Genomic DNA, 18965 nt, shown 5'->3' on the forward strand with positions numbered 1-18965 from the left:
TAAAGAAAAAGTCCAGAGAAAAAGTCCTTAAATCCTGTGTCACTTTTACCCTCACAACAAGAAAGACATGGAGGCCCTGAAGCTTGTCCAGAAAAGGGCAATGAAGCTGTGGGTGGTCCAGAGCACAGACCTTATGAGGAGCGGCTGAAGGAACGGGAATTGTTTAGTCTGGAGAAGAGGAGGCTCAGGGGAGACCTTATCACTCTCTACAGCAACCTGAGGGAAGGTTGTGGTGAGGTGGGGGTTGGCCTCTTCTCCCATGTAAGTAGGGATAGGACTAGAGGAAATGACCTCAAGTTGTGCCAGGGGAGATTCAGGTTAGATATCTGGAAAAACTTTAGAGAGAGTGGCCAAGCACTGGAACAGGCTGCCCACAGAGGTGGCTGAGTCACTGACCCTGGAAGTGTTCTAGAAACATTTAGATGTTGTACTGAGGGGCTTGGTTTAGTGGAAAATATTGTTGATAGGTTGATGGTTAGACTAGGTGACCTTGGAAGTCTCTTCCAGCCTTGGTGGTTGTATCATTCTATAATTCCATACTATATTTTATGGCATACTGTTTTTTCCTGAAAGCGTATCCACGTAAACAGCCTCCAGATTACTGTTCAGTTTATTCAACACAGAACAGTACAACAAATAATTCCCATGACCACTGTGAGGAGCTTATGCCAGTGCCCAACAACCCTCTGGTGAAGAGCTCCTACTTGCCATCTTGCTAAACAGAAAGGCTGGTGCACTGCCCTTCAGTTCCCTTTTTAGTGTCTACAGGTGTCCAAGTGCTTGAGGTGTGGCTGAGCAGCACAAAGCAGAATGAACGGGAAAACCCCTTCCTTTGCTCAGTTGGCAATGGGAGCCCCCTTGAGGGTCTATGAGGTAACTGTCAACTCGTTTCTTACAGCCTGTCCAGGTCACTCTGGATGGCAATACAATCCTGTGGCATACATTAGCTGCTCCTACCAGTTCTGTTTTGTTGTTTGTTTTTTTTTTACTACCTACAAACTTTCTGGATACACTCTACACCCATCAGACAGATCACTAATTAAGATATGGAACAGCACTGGACTCTACACTGACAGTTAGGTTAACAGCCTCCAACAACATGTTGTGCTACTGATACCCTCTGGGCATGGTCATTTACACATTTTTCAGTGTGTTTCACTGTCTACATATTCAGCCCCTACCTCATCAGCTTCTCCATGAGGATACTACGATTGACAGCATCAAAAGCCTTACTGAAGTCCAGGTGGACATCATCCACTGCCTACCAGGCCAGACAGTTTATTATAGAAGGTTATTATGTTGCTCAAGCATGACAACCCCTTTATGAAGCCATCCTGACTATACTACATGACCTTTTTGTCCTTGGTGTGCCTTGAAATGGTTTCCAGGAAGGTAAATGAGCCCAAGAAAGTTGGTTGACATTCAAGCACTGCTTCTTCCAAACTCAAGATTGGTGAATCCCTAAAAGTAAGAAATTGGGCAAAGGTGGCAGGTGACCCACACAGATGAGTAAGGAGCTCTGAGTAAGATTCACATCTGCAGAATGTTTAGAAAGGGTCTGGCCACTTGGGAATGTTTGTCAGGGCATGCAGGGATGCAATAAAGATGACTCAGGCCCATCTAGGATTAAATCTGGTAGAGTGGTAAAGGACAAGAAAGGGTTGTGTTTGTTTTTTTGTTTTTTTTTAAGTATACTGAGAGCAAAAGGAAGACTAGGGAAAACACGGGCCTGCTGCTCAATAATGTGACTGCCCTGTTAATGAAAGATACTGAGAAGGCAGAGTTAACAAAAGACCTCCTTGCTTCAGTTTTACTGCTAGGACTGGCCCTCCGGAATCCCAGACCCTGAAGGTAAGAGAGAGTTAAGAAAAAGGAAGACTTCCTCAGGGTCAAGGATAGAGAGACAAGGACATAAACCTACCATCATCAGAACATCAATGTGTAACCACAGCATCAACCAACAACAAAACATCAAAGTTGTAGAACCCAGTTTGATCATAGATAAAATTGGGTTCATTTCTGTCATAAGTTAAAATTTAAGTAAGAAGCTCTCCATTTCTAAATGAAGAACGATGTCTAGAAATTAATTCCAGCAGACTTAAAATTTTATCAGAGCAAGAGGATGAAAGTCCTTTATGTTTTCTAAAAGGTCAGACAAATTTTAATTCCTAGGACAGTATTCAAATATGTATATTTGAAAGACTGAACAGGGCCCTTCACCATCTTCTGCAGATTTGCATAAGATATTTTGCACCACTATAGAATAAGCTTAAAATTCACGTCAGTTTATGCAAAGAATCATTGAATCACCTCCTCAAACACCACTCAATTCCAGATGTTATAGACAAGTGCTTTAAACACAAAATATACAGTCAACTGAGCCGCAGAGTCCAAAAGAAAACTCTCACTATACATGACATAAGGTTTGTACTCAAAGTATGCCTACTGTTCCCCAATATTGCCTTCAGTGACAATATTCAATCTGCCTCTACTTCAAAGTAATACCTAAATGCAACTAACCCAAGCTAATAATTCTACCAAACAAGTAGACCTTTTTTTTTTTTTCCATTTTTCACATTTTTTCTTTTCACAAAGAGGTCTTTAAGAGTTCCTTTCTTTGAATTGAAGCATCCTGAGTTCCAAGTATACCCCTACATATAAAAACCATAGGTAAAATTCAGGCTTATGAACACTGCTTACTGTTCCATTTAGTTCACTGTGCTAAGCTAAAGTATAAAAAGCCATCATCAATAGCACTAAATCACCTGGGGGGAAAAAAAAACAGCAATTTAATTATAGAAGTTCTTCAGTCCCATAAGAACAGCAGAGAAAAAGGCCACAGGTGCTGTACAAGTCACAGACATCACAGGCGACAGCTTCATAGCATCGCATGATGACACTTTCAACCTCTTAGTAGAAGCCCAAGCTTTGGTAGCTTTACTTTCTTTCTTGAATGATGCTCTTACTGAAATCATACAGCTGTGGCTACTCAATCAGCTAGTTAATGGAACTGATCTGGGATTAAAAAGTCCACCTGACAGTTTCAGTGTTCAGCTGATCCAGGCAGAACAGCATATATGCAGTGGCAACTGAGGCCTGCCAGAGGAACAAAGTCAGCTCACAATGCAGCCAATAATGTTATTCAGTGATTAACATATAACATCAAGTGATACAGCTTGCTTGAACTGTCTTGAAACTTCAAGGACAAAGCAGGGAGACCCGCAGAGTTGTTTTCCTGCTCTGTTTGTTTTCCTTGGCACAAGTCTCCTTCTATCCATACCCAAACATCTCCGAATGAAAATCACATGTCCTGGACTTCTGAGGCCACTATACAGTTCTACCTGTGATCAGTTTCCTCTTTGTCCGTTTTACAGATGAAGAAATCTACCATGCAGTGCTGAAGGCACAGTGTTACTCTGTAGTGGCATAAAACTATCTCATAAATAACCAACCAGGGGGATGTACTATGATTCCAAGTCCCAAAAAGTCACAAGCAATTTTGTTTTTCCTACATCACGCTCAATCATGGCAAAACAAAAGCATCTAAAGCAGTGGAAATCTTTTTTCCCCAGTGTCAGATGATCTGAACATGCAAGTAAGACTATTAGGACTTAGGAGAGCTGTTTCAAAGAAGAGAAAACAAAATAAGCATTGGTCACATATGAATACACTATCAGGCAAATGTGTTAACGTTGTTTAGCAGAGGCACTTGGAATTACCAGAATAAAAGTCACCACAGCTTAGAATTTACTGACAGTAATTTCAACACAAAACAATCACTAGTCATACACATTTGCATTACTTTTACCTAGTGGAGATGTTTCTAGGCATCCCGTGGAGCTAAAGTGGCCTGTCACAGTAAATTTCCTTAGTGGCTACTGACAGGCTCAGAGTACGGTATTTTCCTCTAGTCTTTGAAAAAGTGCAAGTAAAAGGACTTGTTCATCTCTTCAAGGATCTGACTAACTTCAAAGAACAATTAATATTGATTGTTCCCCAGAAGGAAAGCAAAAGTAATATACCATACCAGAAATACTCTGAAGACAAATGGCAATTTACTAGCAGGAACACAAGAAATTGACAGCTCATGCTATCAGTCAGGCAAGCTGCAATAAATCAGTGCACCAAAAAATACTTAAGAAGCTTCTGAGACATGAGTAAAAGAAACAAGGGGAAAGAAAATAATCTAATCCCTATCTCTCTCTTTTTCCACACATGCTATGAAAAATAAGCTTCAAATTTAAGTCCTTCCTAAGGTACAGATGGCATATAACAGCTGGAAACATGCCACCAGTGTGTGTTTGCATCATTCCAAAGTCCTAGGGACAGAAGCATGTAAGATTAGCATTCCCCTCCAAACCCTTCCATTCATTTATTTTTTTAACATAAATAATTAAGAAAAATATCAAACTACTGGATAGCCTCTTTTTCCAGAGACTTTATCCAGTATTGCATAAAAGGAGTTAAGACATCGAATTCCGTGTAAAGCTTATTTTATTAAGCAGAAAGCAAACCATTGCATGCAAATTTCTTAACTGTAAGTATATTGTGGGACTAATAAGCACATGAATGGTCCATTATGCAAATGTCATGTAAATACCTATGAGAAACTAACCTGAGAACATTCAATATGCAAAACACATGCAAATATCTATGAAAGATATTAACCTGGGAACACCGCCTGTCATACCACATTTCTGCTTTACACACAATGTGATATTTTTCATATCCATAATATCTCCTCTCCTGGCAATATAAAATAGTGGGCAAGTCAAGCAATTAGGCAAATAATAAAAAAACGCTTTGAAAACGATTAACCAGAAGAGGTCACATTTATATAACACAGACTGTTTGCATACAAATGTAATTTTGCATGGGCTGGGTCGAGTGTGAACAATCAGAAAGTACAGCCTCACCATGAGAACGTGCAAGTGCTGAAAATTAAGAGATAGATTTGCTAGGATTCAATAAATACATCATTTTTCTTAAAATGAAGTACACTCCTGACATCCCTGTAAATAATGCAGCTTGAGTACACAGAATAACAAGAAGTGACAGTACAAGATATTACAGGAAAAAAATATCTATTCCTAGAACACTGCAAGCCTCAAATTAAGAGGCTTACCATGACATCAGACAGCACAGCAGAGTTGCTGAAATAGGGAACTTCTTTCATTCTTCATTTTTAACAGCCAGTAGGCCCAGAGATTGATACTAACCTTCAAACTGTTCACATCAAAGTCAGGTGTGTCTCAATAACAAAGCCTAATAGCACCACCTAAAACAAAGAAAATTTCCAGTATACCCTTAGCATGACCTACACTCCACCTGAATCTGAATACTTTCCTGATTTGTGAAAAGACATGATATGTATAAAGGAAAAAAAATCCTGGAGAATATCTATTTTCTGCCTGCCAGTCACATCATAAGTCATCTACATCTCTGTCTCCTGCTGCTACCTCAATTACTGAACAGGCAAAAACATTCTCACAGAAATCCTAGCACACACTAAGCAAGTCTAGCTTAGCTCAAAGAGGGCTTTCCTCCAACAATAATAAAGTAATTAAAAACAATTGCTGTCAATAATGTTACCAAGAAGAACAGTACATCTTGCAATCATAAAACAGTCCTGAGAACCACCATCCTGCAGCTGCCTTCTTAGCCAAGTAAAGCAGGTGATGCTGCAACATTAAGTCTGTGCTCCTGCTTAAAGGACAAAGGATTCATCAAGTCCACCAACAGATTTCTGTTCACTTCATCTTTTTAGCTCACAAAAACAAATCATAAAGCCTCAAAAAGAAGGAATTATCACTATTGAATAAAACTGCCTATATTACCTAAGACAACTAGCAACTCCAAGAAATTAGTCCAGTTATGAATAACCAGGAGATTGAAATCCAGGAATACGAGGAGTTTTTATCTACTAAATGAAGTCCATTTGTGGAAGAGTAAGAAAAAGGTTTCCATTGTATGAATAAAAGCCTTTTTCATCAGGCTGTTAACTTGCCAAGTAGAAACTCTAATCCCATGTATTTCTTAATAGGGAACTGGAATAAATCCAATACCTACTGCAAGTTAACATCAAAATCAATCTCAATCTTACATTTGAAACTTTTCAAATCTACTATAACCTCTCTATAATTACTGATTGCCTAAACGTGCCACCTCACCTCCAAAGCCACCTCCAAAGAACAACTCCCACACAAAACTAGGCAACTGCAATAAAACCATTTATCAACAGTCAGAACAGACATGTTTCCTAGATGGCATTCCATTACAGTTCAAGGTAGTGTTTTTTATATTTGCATGCAGCAAATGCATTTAAGGCACATCATGTAGCTTAGCTTCCAACAGTAAGCCATTAAACGGTTAAAATTCCAGCAGCACAAGAACCACTCAGTCAATCAGATGGGAGGATAAGCAATTCAAATTCATTTCAGCTGAGACTTCAACTCATGCAACATGAGTTTAAGTTCCATTTACTTCAAAAATAAAAAATTTTCAACTTACTTCATTTACAAATGCAGTGCTAACATATCCCAAGCATGACAACCAACACTGAAGCTCAACAGAAAAACTATTTCCATTAAAAAAATACAGCTACTGAAAACATTTAAAATAGCAATGAGATTCCACAAAGTAAAAAAATATATTTTCAGTCTTCAAAACAATACTTTATTTAGAAAATGGTATAGAGTGCTAATCCTCTTTCATATTACTGCCTATATAAGATGTTAAAGAGATCCTCAACTGAACATCAGTGGAAATGTTTCAACTCGTTATTTCATTTTGAAAAGTTTTGGGTTTTTTAATCCAAACTTGAACTATCAGTGCGGTTATCTCCTATTCCTACCTTAATCTCACATTAATTTGGCCCTAGGTAGGCTTGATGAAGCTGAAAAATACCCTAGAACACATTAAAAATGTATAACTTCGACGAAGCTGACATATTTTTATTCTTTGGCTAAAGCCTTCATTTTTCTGCCAACCAAGTCGTAACACTTGACGCAACCAAGCATTCCAGATTCAGAAGAGGCTAAAAATGAAACCAATTTTCCTTAAAGCCACTGTAATTGTGAACAATTGTGCTGGTTGAAATAGTACAGCATCACATGTTATCCCTGTGGTGTCATAAAGATTTTGCTGAATTTTATTAACCATTAATTTTGCAACAGTATTAGCCACAAAATGTTACCACTTCAACGCTCGCAAACATATCTGCAGAGTAACTCTGATACTTTGTAACTGGTTGGAGTACCATCCTAATTTTAAAAGAAGGACTCAATGTTAAGCACAATGATGTAAAGCTATTCACTTTCCTGTAGTGGAGAAGCACAACTTACTCATGCTTCTACCATTAAATACATCATGCTGGAAGTTTTGAGTTAGATAGAATATTCCAGTTTTCTAAAGTAGATAGTGCATTAGTTTGACATAAATACTCCATTCATTAGATCCACTATCTCAAATCTCTCTTAACAGCACTTTAATTCAAGCATATATAGGTGTAAGAACAAAAAAAAAAACCTAACACCATAAAAGACATGCACCTCTCATTATCACTGACATGCTGGGCATAGCAAGTGTTTTTTGTCTGCTGCTATAACAGAGTAGCACTTAGGATATTTTAGGCAAAAAAGGAGGTTACAAACTAAGCTTTTTACAGACCAACAGGTTGTATCTTGCCTTGTCCTCTCTCTCAGAGCAGAAATTATTCTTGAATCTTCAGTTTCCAAGATAGATGCAGCAGTAAGCTTCTTGACTGCAACTTACAGAGCATGTAAAAGAACTGTATCTTACATGCTAGCTTTTTGTTCTAGTGTATACCACAGTCCTAAGAATATACAGCTGTATAGCATTCACATTTCTTCCAATGTTTCTAACGTAATATGAGAAATCCTCTTGTTTTCTTTTTTTTTTTTTTTAAATCATTCTCATTGATTATTCTTTATATCAAGCCACCCTTTTTCCACAACCCACTAATTAACCGTGACTGACCACAGCTCTGACAAACACAAACATACTGTTCTGGTATTGAAGTTCTTTTAATAACAAGGACTGTTAAATTAAAAAGGAGAGCCCTCACAGAGAAGTGCCAGGCAGGAGAATCTTAAGAGTAAACCACATGCACTACACTGAAACAATAATAAATATAATATGGTCAACTTGGAAATACAAATGATGAAGCACAGTATTTCATACTATTAGACAAAATAAATAAATAAATGAAGCTTATCCTTCACTTTTCAAACAAGAAACAGCCCTGAGGTGCTGCCTGCATCTGTCTGCACACATTTGGGCTAGAGTAAGCTGAGATGTTACTGCCTCCATCCGCTCATTAATCCACCTCAGCTGGAGTTCTCCATCCTCACACAAAAAGCCGATGGGCCACATGTAATTTTCCTTCCACTTCTCAGAAGTGTGAAAACCACAACAGTTAAGAAACTTTGGCCAGGTGACTACTCTGGTGATATTCTCCCCCCAAACACAGCCACATGCAGACACAGCACAAGCACACGAGCAGAACCACTCAGTTACACTAAGTGGAAGATCAACTGGGCAATCCCAAAGGCCATCCCACTGGGCTGCCTTGACCAAAGAGGCAAGAATTCAAGCCTTGGTCTCAGTACATCACTCAGGTTTGCACTTGGAGAAGCCCAATTGTGGATTGAGCTACCAGCAGCTCAGCACCATACAGTTGTTCACCCACATCCCCCAAGTGGGATGAAAGAGAGAGCCAGAAACAAAACAGTTTTTATCTCAGCCTGAGTTCTATTTACTACAACAGAAGAAGAAAACGGGAACAGAAGTGCAACTATAACAAGATATATATAGCCACAATGCAGTTACTTGCCACTCAACACATAGCAACAACATCACTGCCCAACATCCGCCAGCACCACGAGGTCTCACCACATCAGACCCCCACGTGATGTCCTCGGGTACAAAATAACCCCTAGCCTAAGTCAGGCACTATCCTGGCTCCACATCATCATGGCAGCAGCTCTGCCCAACCAAGCAGCCTGATCCCAGGTGTTCTCCCATTGCTCAGCTACAACCAACCATCAGTGTGATGTTAATGCTGTTTTGGACAAAACAAGCACAAGGCATTACAGGCACACAGGCAAAGTTATTTACTTCTTAATACAATAAGTAGATACAGATGGAAATGCTATTTCCCTCACAGTGCCTCCCCCCTTCACCCCACCCCCAAAGACAGTCAAACCATCCTCCAAAGGTCAGTGAAGGTCAATGTAAACAATCACACTTAAATTCCTCACACTCAGTATGTTCAACTAGGAGACACCTGCCCCACACAGATAGGCCACAGCACACTGCGTGTTATTGGAGATCAGGCTTCCAAATGCCAACTTTTCATATCAAAACATATCCCAGCCATGTCTTCCCTACAACACAAAGCAATGCAATCAAGCAGCTGGCTACCACAGATGGCAAGCAGGGAGGCCAACAACTCTCCTGTTATTACTACTTTGTATTTGGATGCCGTAACTAGGAAGTACGTATTTTACCCTGTTACCTCAGGGCTTATTAATCCCAAAGAAAATAAATCAAGTAAACCTGTCCCACAGTTAGGATAGCTTACAAGAGAAAATCTAAATATAACCTACAATTCTGAAGAACTCACAAAGAATTTGGTGAACAACTGCAAACAGAGATTACCCACTAAGGAGGAATGAATGTTTTGTGGGTTTTTGGTTGTTGTTGTTTTTTTTTCCATGAACACAAAATGCATTATTTTTGAATTGAAGTGACTTAATATAGCAATATAAGCTTTTGACAGCATCTCACAGCCAACATTAAAATTAGAGGATATTAGCTGATTAGCAATGAAAACCCTTAGTCCTTTCATCTGACATAAAGAAGAAAGACAAGTAGACATGAAAGATAACAAAGTGTGTGTATCTTTAAAAAAAAAACTAAATTCAAAATATCGTTTGATAGACAGAATTTCTTCAGGCACAAATAACTTTGGTAGTTCAACACTGCCAAAACTGATTTCATATCATCATAAATTAAAAAGCACTCAATAGACTATTAAGCTTCATTTGATTAACCCTTAGAAAACATACTCAAAATTCATATGCCTCAAACAGCACATGCTTTTAGAACAAGGAACTACAGGACTTAATTTCTCCTAACAATCACAATCTGATTTTAGTGGCATTCATTATGGAGCTACTCAAAAACAAAGTTTAGATAACATGCACTAAAAATGAACTCTCCAAACAAGCAAGGCTTCCCCACGCTGCTTTGTTCTTTAAGTGATTGTATTTTCCAAGTAAGGAAGCTAATTTATTGTACGTTTATAAAAAACACATTTAATCCTTTGCATAACATTGCTAAAGAGACTCCCCACTAAGCTGCCTAAGGCATTAACTAGAAAGAAGCAAATCCTGTGGCATAATCTAAAGTTTGGTGCATGAATGGCAAAAAAGCCCAGCACAATTTCAAACGACACTTGTCATACATTATACATAAAGTACAAGCTCTAAGACGAGTCTCCCATGTTAAGCAGTGCTCAGCTCCTGGAAAAACTGCTGATCTCAGTAAGATCTCTAATGACAAACACCTACAAGCGCAGAGTGAACTAATGGTATATTTGGGTGGGCTTTCTACTTAGATTTTTTTTTGTTTGGTTTTTCTTTTTGTGGTGGTGGTGTTGGGTTTATTTTTAAGTCCAAGTTCATATTATATAGGAAGAAAAAATTGAGGCATACATCTATAAAAGTCAGAAATAAGGCACGCAAAAGATTAATAAGCATATATTATCTAAAAAAAAAAAAAAAAGCTTAAATGGGTCTCTGCAAGCTTAGTGATATAGAATGAACAGCTTCATGACCAAAATTTCACTATTAAATTACTGAACAGTTTCACCCCCTCCACCTCACCCCCATCTTTTAGTTGACACTATGGAAGATAAAGAAAGGAAGGCCACATTTACTTACAGTTGCCACAACCTCTACCCTCCCAGGCATGGTCAATAGACTTAACGTGCCCATGTCCATTTCCAAAAATACATCCAGCATTTTGTACATTTACTTACAAGCTCAGATGAAGCTATCTCAGTTACACTTGGTTAAGACTGGATGCATTTGATAGCTGTTTAACATGCAGTTGTGACAATGGGAAGGCCTTGTGGCAAGGTAAGCTGGAGGTGCAAGACTTCTCGCTTGGTCTCATGCATCTTTGTGTGAAGTCTGTAAATACCCAAGTACTGCTTTCTAATTTCAAGGAATAAAGTTGAATTTCAGAAGATGCTTGGCACATCATCTGTCTTTAAAACAAAGTGCTGAATAATCTAGTCAAAAGAACTAGGTGATGTGAAGCAAAATACTTAAAGCTCTTCAGAATCATTATGCAAGCGTATTTCAGGATTAAAAGTGGGGCATATGGCAGGAAATGAAGTATCTAGACCACAATGCTGTCACTACTGTTAAAATCTTGAATCATTCAATAGATGAGCAAATTAGTTATGCCACACTTTAAACACTGGTACATTCTGAAATAGTATCCAATGTTATGGCACCATATAGCTCACACTTCAAGTAAAGCACCCACATACCGACAGAAGTGAACTGGTGTGGGAACTAGTGAGGCTAACAGTTCCCTAGAAGAGACATCAGGCCTCATACCACAATAAGAACAACTATCTCCAATACTTATTCCAACACAAGTTGTCCCCACAGTGTTAACAGACCTACAGTTGCTCAATGCGTCACCAACTTTACAACAGCATGTACACCTTTAACTATCTACAAAAAGGCAAACTATTTTGTCTTCAAATGGGAAAGTATATTCATTTACCAGCATTTATTTATCTTTCTGTCAAATCATACTTACCTAAAACAAAGTGGTCCACCAACAGCAGCAAAGACAAGGCTCACATTGTGCAAGCCTCTCTCAGACCTCCCACCTATTCCCAATATGCTATTTCTCCTTTCCCCTCTCCAGGAACCTCTGCCACACGAGAATAGTCTCCCCTTAAAGAGAAAAACTCTTCCATTCAACATTCACAGCTACCTTCTATGAAGGTAGAGATACGAAGCACAGCCTCTGTAACACTAAAGCAGCCTTAACAGTGCAGCCCCAGCACTGATCAGAAAACAGCAGCAACTGCAAGAAAGCCTGACCCATCTACAGCACTAATCACCAGACTCATGGGTTGAAAAACATCACAATGATCATCTACTTTCAACCCACCTGCTACATACAGACTCACCAACCACCAGACCAGGCTGCCCAGAGCCACATTCAGCCTGGCCTTGAATGCCTACAGGGATGGGGCATCCACAGCCTCCTTGGGTAACCTGTCCCAATGCATCACCACCCTCTGGGTGAAAAACTTCCTCCTTATAACCAACCTAAACCTCCTCTGTCTCAGTTTAAGACTATTCCCCCTTTTCCTATCATTACCTATACTTGCAGACAGCCATTGCCCCTCCTGTTTATACTTTCCTTTCAAGTATTGGAAGGCTAAAGTGAGGTGCCCCCAGAGCCTTCTCTTCTCCAAGCTAAACAAGCCCAGTTCCCTCAATCTTTCTTCAGAGAGGAGGTGCTCCAGCCCTCTGATCATCTCAGTGGTCCTCCTCTGGACTCGTTCCAAGAGCTCAACAATTTCAGTTTGTGCATGTTGCACCTTAGCCTGTCACTAGGCATCTCTGAAGAGCTGTGCATATATCTTACCATACGCTGACAATATTTACTTACACATGCAATGAGATTAGACAAGCCCAGCGCAGAAAGGTCTACAAGCACAAATGAGAGAACAAACTATATTTAAATACCATCATCTGGGACTTGCTGACAGATCTCAAAGTTAAAAAAAAAAATGTTACATTTATGCCATTAGTAGCTCACTAACAACCAGTATATTCACATCTTATACAATTGTCACATAGATAAACATAGGTAAACCATATTCAAGCTTTTTTCCTGGATTTTATTAACTTCCTCTCCACAACAGTTTGACAGCCCCTGCCTCCCCTTCTTCCCACAGATACAACTCCAACCTTCCAGCCTGTTCCAAACCTCAGCACCTCAAGTTCCAGACTCCAGTCCCCCAGAGTACAATTCACCGCAACTATTCCTCCACAAAGGAGAAATACTAGATACCCATGGGCCAGCATCCACTCCAGATAACACTCCCCTAACGTAGCATGTCATGTTCCAGCTTCCAGCAAGAAGTTGTAAGAGTCTCTTCAGTTTCCTCATATCATCACTGACAAAGAAATCACTTTCTCTCTATAGCTACTAGAGAGGATGGAAAGGGAAACGGTCTTAGGCAAGCAGCAGGGGATTAAATGCAATTTCCAGGCAGCTCATCATACCCTTTCTCACAAAGAACATTATTCTAGGCACTATCTTCACAAGAGGCCCCCAGCAGTCATTACAGACAGCTCCAGATACCTTAACAAAAGCATCACAGCATTAACCAAAAACTACAACTTGCACACACACTTCCCCAGACCTCTACAAGAGCTTGCTAGAAAGTCATAGGTAAAAAAATATTGTTCACATAGGCCCACTTAATCTAGAAAGTGATCATCTGTTTCTGCTCTCAGAACCAAAAAGCATTTAATACCTTCACCATTTAAAGTCATCTGGTTTTGTTGATTAAGCGTTTATTAAAACAGCTAGTGAAGGCTTCTATAATAAGAAAAAGCATCAGTATTTTATAAATCCTTTGCAACTTACGCATATTGTCTATTTGTAGGAGTTCAAACAAATCAGAAGGAAGCTAAGGAAGTCAGTCCAAAGGCAAACTCAAGCTAATAAGCTATGTCTGGAACTTCAGATTAAATACATCACTACTTTGCCTGACAGACTTAAAGTAAAAGTCCCTTGACTTTCTAAGGCGGTTATCAACACAAACCCAAATCATACATATGACTCTCTGAACAGGACCAGACCTTTTTTTGTGGCACCTCTGTTTACACAGCTTATCCCTTATCTCACTGACAACACTGGGAACTACAGCAGATGGTCCCCTTAGACAGAACTCTAAGGCTTTTTCTCCACTCCCCCCGTTCCATTTTATTTTGTGCAAACAACTGATAACAAAGGCTGCTGCAATGATTTACTGATATCTGAACTTTAAAATTGACAAGACACAAACTGTTTTTGTCCCTTCCACCTCCTGATATGAACTGCCTAACCTTTTAACTATTAAGTGACAAAAAGCATTAATATTAATTGCACAGCAAACCATACAGTCTGCTGTATGCAGTCACCACTATTGCTATACAGGAGAAAGATGCTTAAAATTATCCTCTGCACAGATTCTGTTCATTAAGCAGGCTCTGTACTACAGATACTATGAATTTGCAAACTACCCTACCAAAATCTTGCAAAAAAATAAATTAATTAAAAAACCTAGAGGTTGGCAAAAGCATCTCAACTAAACATCCATGAAGAAGCATCTGCAAGTAGACAGTAATGAACCAGACAGACCCAGAGGGCTTCCTTAAATGTAGGTCATGCTGTCACACCATAGCAATAGACACACTAGCATTTGTTGAATAGAACCCGGACTTATTACTGTGCAGAAAAAATTACTCTGTAGGCAGACAGTAATAATTACACATTTGCAATGATCATTATCTGATGCTTTTAAAAAACTGCAAAGAAAGAGCTTTATTGAATGTAAGAATGACACACATGCAACCCCTGCTGTAAAACTCTACTTAAGACAACACAGTATTTGCTTCTTTCTAGAAGCAGGTAAGACAAGAGAAAATAAGAGGTAAGGAATCTCTTTTTGCCCTGCGGATAGTTTAAAAACAGACTGGCAGTCAATATAAAACAACAAAAGTACCTGAATATTCCCTATGGCTCAATGTTTCCAGAAGGAGATTTAAGGTATCCCCACAACAACTACAAATAGAATGCAAGACTAGAACAGATCATCTAACAATAAACCTCCATATTCGGGAGGTTATTTTTTTATTATAATACTATTATAACAGTAGGTTATTAATTACCTACTATTAGGTAGTAAATCTAATGCAAACTAGAAAGTTACCTGTTCTCCATTTAACTAGTCATCAATAATTTGATAATAATAATAACTGTTATCTCTAATTTGGAGATACATGGATTGGATGGATGGACCATTCAGAGGATAAAGGAACAGGGCTGAATGGTTGCCCTCAATGAGTTGTGGGCAACAGCTTGATGTGCACAGTTGGAGACCAGCCATTAGTGATGCCTCTTAGGGTCTATTACTGGGATCACTGCTGTTGAATATCTTCATTGTTGACAGCAACGGTGGGTCTTTCATTATTTAGATGGAGCTTAAAAGTAGTATGGAACTCAACTTTTTACACAGTCAGATAGCGATAGTCAAGGTGGAATAGTTTCAAACTAAAAGAGGGGAGATTTAAATGTTAAAGGAAATTCGTTACTCAGAGAGTGGTGAAGCAGGGAAAAAAAGCTGCCCAGAGAAGATGTAGATGCCCCATCCCTAGACATATTTAAGGCCAGGTCGGATGGCATCCCTGGGCAGCCTGATCTAATTGCTGGCAACCACGACCACAGCAAGTGTGTTGGAACTAATTGATCTTTAAAGTTCCTTCCAACCCAGAACTATCCTGTGATTGTACGATTTTGTTCTGTTATTGCATACACATGAATAAGCCTCAGTAGCTGAAGGAGGTCTACAAGAAAACTGGGGATGTGTAGTGACAGGATGAAGGGAAAAGGTTGTAAACTGGAAGAGGTTAGATTTAGATTAAATATTAGGAAGAAATTCTTCACTGATTGTGGCAAGACACTGGAACAGGCTGTCCAGAAAGCTTTATGGATGTTCCCTTCCTGGAATCATTCAAGCTCAGCTGGATGGGACTCTGGGCAACCTGGTCTAGAGGGAGGTGTCCTTTCCTATTGCAGAGGGTCGAAACTAGAGGATCTTAAAGGTCCATAAATAAATCCCATAAATGGTATTGTTCAGGTTAACTACAATCTGCCTGTAGCCTTAAAAATACATAGCTTAAACTAAGGGAAGGGATATTGTGGTCAGAATCAAATCTCTGGAAGGTCAGAGCTTGAAAGACATTTCTTCTGAGTAAAGACAGAAAAGCTTTGTGACTGACCACAAGATCTATGATGATTTACACCTTCCCACAGCACATTAATAATTTCTATGAATGACTGCACGTATATAACCAACTACAGAACGCAGAATTGAAACCATTTGTTCCAGATAAATGAAAACTCAGTGCACAGTGAGCCACTCAGAATCCTAACTCCATAACTAACTGGTTCTAAAGGCTTTTAGTAAGTACCGCTCACAAGTAGGAAGAAAAGTCAACTTATCTATCTTATCCACTAGAATTGCAAAGTTAACCTGCACACACTGTTCATAAGTAAGAAAAAAGCACTATGCACTCCTATTCAAATTAATCTGAAGATATTTAAAATCTGAATCCTTGAAGATCAGAGTACACATAATAATTTACCTACAGTATGTCAAAATGAAAGACTGCAGTCTAGATCCAGACATACAGTGTCACTACTGAATACAAACATCCATCTCAGGTCAGCAGATGTTCCAACTCTATCAAAGCCTATTTCTCTTACTACTTGCTAATTAAAATCTATATATGAATGAGCTATATATAATGAAAAGCTTTCATACAGAAACATCACTGCAACTTAAAGTACCTGACCATTCTTACTGAAACCTGAAGAAAACAGAATTGCTCCTCATGTACATCATTAATTATATTATTTCCTGAATAACTTACAGTTTTTCATTCTGCCAACAGACATTCAGTGTAGCCCACTAAGAAGTTCATTACTTCAGAATAGTTATCCCAAAAGGCACCACAATACTTTGTTAAAATAATCTGACACTCAGATACTGAAGTAACAAAATAAAGTTAAAGGACTAAGACCCCATTAGTTATTTGTCTCTGGTCACTTCAGAAACAGAGCACATTTCATAAGTGGTACTTCTGGGAACTGTGTAAACAAAGTAAAGGTTGCCTCAGCCTGGATTACCAAATAAAATACCAACTTAGTTTTAGGGTAAACAAGAACACATTTTCCCCCAATCACATTTTACACTGGAACATCTTACATTACATACAAAATCTGTTTGGTTTTTTCCTTGTTTTCTTTTAATCTGTAGTCATAATCTACTAGACTGGGCTCTAGCCCAGAAGTAACCTGGTGGTCTTCAATACAAAGGGAAAAAAATGCTTCTGTTAAATAAACTGTACTTCTTACTAAACAATGGACGGAACTTTCTGTATATAACGGTGCAGAAAACGAACAGTTTGCTTACTAGCGTCGTTCCAAGTATCTTGTTCCTACTGCTGAATGAAATCATATTATGGAAAACAGGCTGACTGTGCATATCAACTTGAACTTCCAGCAGCTAGAGCAAAAGGGACTGAACAGGGAAGCCCTCAGAAGTTTGATTATATTTAAACAATGGTTATCAATATACATTGCACTGATATGGTTACAAAATTGCCCTTTTATCTTCCCCATTCTCACACAGCTTAATATACTTGAAATGTGGAACAATCAGAAATACTGAAGTTCATTATGTTGGGGGAAAATTAACAGAAATATTCTTCTGACAAAAATATATATATATGCTTTGGTGGTAAACCAAGCATCTGTTTATCGTACGTGTTCACAACTCCACTGAATAGCAGTAGTAATATCTGCCCCAGCCACATCAAGCCCTTGGCCCAGCACATCTCACAATGCAGCCAGCCCTGAGCCATCTTGGCAGCAACTCTACCAGCAGAGCTGCCTGGCCCAGCTTGGGCCCAGACACACAACCCTCACTCAGCAAAGACCAAACAGGAGAGCACTATTAATCCTATCTGGGCTGAAAACAAACCATGGATGTGAATACAGTGAGGTGGTGGGTGGTGAGATTTAGCAGTAGCAACAGGGGGTCACCTCTGCTGGTACACATTTTTATGAGCATAGAATGCAGGCTATTGCTATTACACTGGAAAAATACAGAGCTAATGGTGATAGCTAAAACTTTTTTGTAGTTCAGGATTTGCTCATTATCAAACAGTGTTACTGTGCTCTTTGTACCCAATGTAGTTTCAGTAGATTTAAATAGGAGTCATCACTTTCCAAGCAACCTACATACATGCAGCCCAAGACAATTCCTCTTCATTCAATTCTGCCCAGTCAGGCCAAAAGGTTGGACACTTATGGAATACCAGATCAGCAGCATCCCATGTTTCTTCCAATTTTTGTTTTGTTTTAAAGGATAAAATAGCCAACAGATATCAGATAACTCAGCTGAATCTGCCTCTTTTCAAACACAGCATTTCAGCAGTAGCAAAAGAGTCCATGTGTGTTAATATCTATTATCAGAAGCACAGAGCCCTCCAGAACTAAAGTTTAGAGGAAAGAAAAGCATACCTGCTTACTTGCTTCAATGGTGATCTACAGGTACAAACTGAAAAGTATTGTAAGGCATGACAGGCATAGCAATTATACCTGTTATAACAGAACATTTTCAAAAAGACCATTTTAGCAACTAATTCATTTTTAACTAAGACCAAAGCAGAAGCAATAAGCTCAAATTGCCCTCAACTAAATCTCAACTAAAAAAAGAGAAATGAAAACTTGAGAGTTCAGCTGACCTTAAAATGATATTTTTATCCCCACCACATAACTCTCCATTGTAAATTATTAAAACACTTCACATGCTTACCTATACTCACAAAATAAAAAATAAAAAAAAAAACCTTCTGCCAAACATTCAAAGGATTTGTGCAATCTGAGGGAAGATTAGATTTTAAAAAAGGGGTAGGGGGGGTCTTACTGTGTTAAGAAGTAGCATGGAAGGCACAGTGCTAATAGCAATGACAATGACTACCTGACTACCTTTAAGATGCCTGAGTTAACAACAAAACACCCTGTACAGTCAAAGGAAAAGAAGCTGACACTACTGAACTCCTTAC

At 38.9% G+C, this 18965-nt stretch overlaps 1 protein-coding gene across 13 annotated transcripts in view; it reads right to left on the bottom strand.

Moving 5' to 3' along the window:
* Positions 1 to 18965, bottom strand: part of CDKAL1 (CDKAL1 threonylcarbamoyladenosine tRNA methylthiotransferase) — a 316695-nt gene that overhangs the window by 279940 nt on the left and 17790 nt on the right. The window contains exon 5 of one of the 13 annotated variants that reach the window (XM_085540127.1): positions 18421 to 18498. The exons of the other annotated variants lie outside the window; for them this stretch is intronic. The gene's annotated coding sequence lies outside the window, so the exon portion shown is untranslated. The remainder of the gene's footprint in view (positions 1 to 18420; positions 18499 to 18965) is intronic. 13 annotated transcript variants of the gene reach the window in all.

Source organism: Coturnix japonica, chromosome 2 (genome assembly GCF_054131305.1).
Source record: "Coturnix japonica strain WE chromosome 2, WE-NBRP24, whole genome shotgun sequence".
NCBI classification, from domain to species: domain Eukaryota; kingdom Metazoa; phylum Chordata; class Aves; order Galliformes; family Phasianidae; genus Coturnix; species Coturnix japonica.